The sequence below is a fragment of the Pteropus alecto genome, unplaced genomic scaffold (assembly GCF_000325575.1).
Source record: "Pteropus alecto unplaced genomic scaffold, ASM32557v1 scaffold57, whole genome shotgun sequence".
Classification (NCBI taxonomy): Eukaryota; Metazoa; Chordata; class Mammalia; order Chiroptera; family Pteropodidae; genus Pteropus; species Pteropus alecto.
In genome coordinates this window covers 12,890,280-12,895,682 of record NW_006442508.1, presented here as the reverse complement: position 1 = coordinate 12,895,682, position 5,403 = coordinate 12,890,280, and the positions used below count along the sequence as shown (strand labels likewise).

The following is a 5,403-nucleotide window of genomic DNA, read 5'->3' as shown; positions in this document are numbered from 1 at the left end:
CACACATTGTTAGAAGAGAGAAATAATATTTTATCTTGTCTACCATTGTTTCACTTGGGTCTTTGTTACAAGCCTGTATCTAATACAAAAGACAATAGTTACATAACTATTTTTTGGAGAGTCTTGGCATTAGAGATTCTGCAACAATTACCAAATAATTTTCTTTATTTAATAAATTTGCCAGAAAGGGTCTCTTTATGTTCTTGGATAAGTAAGTGTGGATCTGAATATAAATGTTGCATGTTGTGTTATTACCTATAAGTATAAATTTTAGCAAGATAAACAATAAGGCATGTATCAGTTTGAGCTCATGAAGAATGTTAAAAACACTGTTACTCACAAAAATGATAGTTAATAATAATCCAAACATAAGAAGAATTTACCTATGTGATAGGGAAGATGGAGTTTTACCCTTGTAGTTAGCATATTTATCTCAAAAAAATAGTTTCATTCATAACATTTGTTCTCGGATTTGGGTGAATAGGAAGGACTTGCTTTCTGGTACTGAAAGACTATGAGGCTCATCAATTCAGTAGGAAGGCCCTGAAATTTCTTCTTTCATTAGGAAGGTAAGGCAAGCACCCTGTAGATAGAGTTTCAAATTTATGAATCCAAATGTAATCACTAAAAATGATTCTCTAATTTACCCTCCATGCTATTTTTTTTTAAATGTAGCCTAAGTATTCAATAAAGCTTTATTAAACACTAGCTTGGTTTCAGAGAAATTTTGGAGAGTTAAGAGTCAATTGCCTTTGTGTTTAAAGAAAAAATCATTGAACTAGTAATCGGCTTGAAGATAAGAGATGGTAAAGACAAATCTATAAAATTCTTGAATAAACAATATTCACAGTATCCACAGTGGACAAAGTTGTGCAAAATAGATAATTGTAGAACACATAAGCATTATTTGAGACTGCTTAGAAGAACTTGAAATAGAAAATAACAAGAAAAAGTTCGATCTTTCTGAAAAATTGAGGCAAGAAAAGGTGAAGAAAGAACTATTTGGTTGTAAATTGTATTTATCGGTGCAAACAACTCAGAATAGAATTAGTGTTACTAGCATGAAAAACATAAAACCAAGCCTTTTCCCCCTCCACTCCAGTAAATAACTAGAGATATCTGATATTTCTCTCTCTGTCTACTTCTCTCTTTCTCTCTCTCTCTTTTTTTAAAACACTTGTGAGCATTTAATGAACTTCCCCTGCATGTGGTTTCAAGCTACCAGAACAGCCACCTCCATCCCCCCAACCCCCCAGCCCCGCGCCGCAACACCCTTAATCTTCTCCTCAGCTATTCTGCTGAAGAATTTGGCCTTCACGATGACAGGCTGCTTTGGGAGCTTTCTTTTCCCCCAAACTTTGTAGTAGCCCGATCACACTACATCAATAATAGGAGCATTTCCTGTCTTGTTTTTGGCAGCATTTACCCGTGTCTGCTCACTGACCAAGGTCCACAGTTTGTCAAGGTTGACAGTTGGGCAAAAGCTCTGGTTCCTCTTTAAGTGGTAAAGCTTCATACCAACTTTCCCAAAGGAACCTGAGTGACTAGGTGATGTTTGTCGAAGTAGTTCTGTGGTGATGCACGCCACCAGCATTACCCTGGCCTCCAGGTGCTTCCGGTGCTTGCCTGCAGCGGTGGCCATGGCTCACGTGTCTCCAAAGTTTCTGGGTCTTCCTCAGTTTGGACGAATGTGTGGAAAAGGTGCTTGATGATAAGGCCTAAGGAAGTTGGGGGCATGGAGCGAACCTTGCCAGATTGTGAAGGGTCCGTGGGCCTTAAGATCAAGGATCTGCCTTGTGGTGCATTCAGCAAAGCTAAATTACAGACTGAACCGGAGCTGTGAGGCCTCATCGGGGAGATGACTTGGCCTGCGCATTGCAGAGATCCAAACCCTGGGCCAAACATGCGGCCCCAGGCTTCCTGGCCCACGACGACCCGCTACCCTGCGGCCAGCCATGCGCAGCCCACAAGACTGGACCAAGGTGGAGGGTACGTGGCTGGGGTGCAAGGCAGCTAGAGCTCGCGGCCTGCTCCAGCAACGCAGAGGAGGCACAGAATCTCTTTCTGTCTTTATCTCTCTACTTCTCACTATCTCTTTCTTGCTTTTGATATCTTGCTCTTGCTCTTTAATTTCTTTTCCCTTTTTTTAAGCCTATCTTGCACAAAAGTCTAAAACTCTCTTATATTGCATTCTCCTTCATTTTTTACAGTTTATTTTCTTTAGAATCCTAACACTCTCTGCATATGGATTATGAGCCTAGATCACTTTGGAATGGTGAAAGGAATTGCATTAGGATGATGACTGCAGAACAAAAAATATAGCCAAGAGAGCATAAAAAACTCAACTGAAAGGCATAACTCTTTAAGGAACTGGAGTCATTGTGATTGGAAGAGTCTTACCCTTCTCAACATACTGGAAACCAACCATTATCATAGAGCAATGTGATAATACTCTCTAAAATAACTTTATTAAATATTATTTATAGCCAGTCTATAATTTTGCAATAAACTTAGGTAGATTTATTTCTTAAATAAAGAATATTAAATTGTCTACGGCCATGCCACTCTGAACACGCCCAATCTGTTCTGATCTCAGAAGCTAAGCAGGGTCGGGCCTAGTTAGTACTTGGATGGGAGACCACCTAGGAAGACCAGGTGCTATAGGCATAAAAAATAAAATAAAATAAAATAAAAATAATATTAAGCTAATAAAACATATGCAAAGTAACAAGTTTATTATCAAAAAAGAAAAGAAAATCAGCTATTGAAATATATTCTAAATGTGCAGCTTAATGTTTTAGAAGTGGTTTTATGAATTATTAAGCTAACTTTATTGGTGTAAATTCAATCTGGGGCTACTGAGTGGGTGAGGCATTCTAGATTATGTACCTCTCAATTAATTAGAGCCACACTCCATAATACTGTTTTATATTTTACTGTATTAGATTTTTAACCCCCATCCATTATTGAAATAATAGACAAAATTAAAATAGGATATTACAGAGAAACATTTTAACAAAATGACACAACAGCTTAAAGAGGACTAATCACTATCACAAGAAAGTTATATGGACCATTCTTGCAAATGTTTCCTGACAGCACTAGAATTGGAAGAGCCATATCCATATATGTCATTTTTCACTTATAGAACCTCCTAAATTCTGCATTCCTAGTCGTATCATGAGAAAAAAAAGGGAACCAAATGAGAGCCTAAGCTAAGGCTGAGCTCAGGTAGAAGAAAAGGATTATTCCAAGGAGTTTATAGGAAGAGGAAAGGGAGTGATGAAAGAGTAAAGATGCCGTGATGAACTTCTAGAGTGGTTCAGCATGGCCGGCATATATCAGAATGGGAAAGCAAATATCTCATAAGAATTCATTTGAAAAAAAGAACTCATTGAAAGGAGGGAGAAAGTTCAAAACCTACTAAATAATGACATTTAATTCTGAATCACATTTGTCACGTATCTGGACTTTTCTGTTAAGAAAAGCGCACTTTATACCAGATGGTACAACCATCGTTTCTGTGTTTGTATTTGGTTTATACAGAAATGAACTTTCAAGAAGACATTAAGTCGCATTTTGCCTTATACACTGTCATTTTATGTACGCTTCAGTATTCATCCATTTCCATTTCAAATTTGCCTGTAAATGTATTCTTACTCAGGAATTACACAAGCTCCATCTCATGATCCCCTACCTGTGAAATAGGTATAGGTTTTGAAACCATTTAATGTAACATTATTTTTTCACACTGTCTAAAAGATACATTTTTTTCTTCTTTTTGGAGATAAGTGTAAAAAATCAAAATTTTATAAATCTTTTTGATCTTGAAAAGATATAAACAACTTTTATTAAGTGTAAGACAATATCGTAGGCAGTTTTGATAAATTCAACTCTTCCACAACTCTCTAAGATAGTTCATATTATTAATTCACATTTTCAGTGAGAAAAATGAGGACATTGGTTTTGACTTACTTAAAATTAATTTTATTATATTATTACTTAATTCCTTCTATTTTGATTATAATTATAATTCCATTAAAATTATTCATTAATTTTGAGAGTATTTATAATTTTAAGAAATCAAATTTTCTCATTCAAGAGAATGGCACATCTTTTCATTTGTTATTTCTTGTTTGTTCTTTAATAAATTATTATATTTTTATATGATATCTGCTATTTATGTTTTTCTAAGTACTTTATTTTTAAATTTATTTTATTAAGGATTTATTATTGCAGACTACGTTAATAGCATCTGAATCATAGAGTTGCTATTAGAATTTTATGAGTTAATAGCTGTAAACCACTGACACAAACTAATATGTAACAGTAAATCAAACAATTAATATAACTCCTTTATCAGTTTGCGGCTGTAACATAATATGTTGATCAATTTTGCCATATTGAACCATTCAAAACTTCCTTATCTAAACCCTGTTTGAGCAAAGTATACTGTTGGATGTTACTGCTGATATTTTATTAAGAATTTTTGTCAATATTTATATGACACACCTTCTGTAAAACGTCTTTCCTTTTTTTTATTTTTTATTTTGGTAACGGCTTTATGAAGTCTTAGTGTTTAGTTTGGGCTGACCTCAAAATTACAACAGGGAGATTTTTATCTCTTATGATCTATAATTTTTTAATAACATAGAAAGTAACCACTTTTTAAAGGTCAATATCTCTCAGCTCTGAAACTGTTAGGTAGCTAGTCAGACATGAGTGACAGGAGGATCAAAGGAATAGAGGCCCAGTCTAGAGACTGTCCAAAGAACACCCCAATGATAGTAAGATTCTGGGTATGCACACGCACACTAAGCAAAGTTATATAGTAGCCAGGTGTCAATCAAAATGACCTCACTTGCCAATAACCTAGGAATGCCTTTGGAACCGCCCATCATGGCCCAGATATAATACAGACATTTCCAATTCTGTGTCCTTTTCGCCCTTTTGTGGCCTTTTGTGTCCTTTTTGCCCTCTTGTTGTGGTGATTGTTATTACAGCACTCTGTTGCAGCTTTCATCTTTAAAACCATGTGCCTCCTTGGGGCATTCTTTGTCTGCCTAAAATATACTTTTAATAAATCTTCTAAATCTCACTGACCTGTGATTCTTCACTGTGTCAATGAGGAAGAACAGATGGAAAATTCTAACTACACATTTGCACCTTTGTTATCCCTCTCCCTCCCCTCTGCCATTGGGACGACAGCAACAGCGAACTCCAATCTGATCAGCCCGAATGGTAGCAAAACCTTCTTTTCCTAGGGCTTTTTTTAAATGATAAAACTATAATCACCTTTTCAATATCTCTAGTGGGCTATTCAAAGTTTCTTATTATTTTTGGATGAGTTTGTTTTGCCAGGAAAGCAGCCACTGCCCCTTAGTATTCAAATCCGTGGTCAAA

At 35.8% G+C, this 5,403-nt stretch overlaps 1 pseudogene; it reads left to right on the top strand.

The window, feature by feature from the left end:
* Positions 1 to 2,548: 2,548 nt before the first annotated feature.
* LOC112471525 lies at positions 2,549 to 2,667 on the top strand (annotated as a pseudogene).
* The last annotated feature ends 2,736 nt before the right edge of the window (positions 2,668 to 5,403 follow it).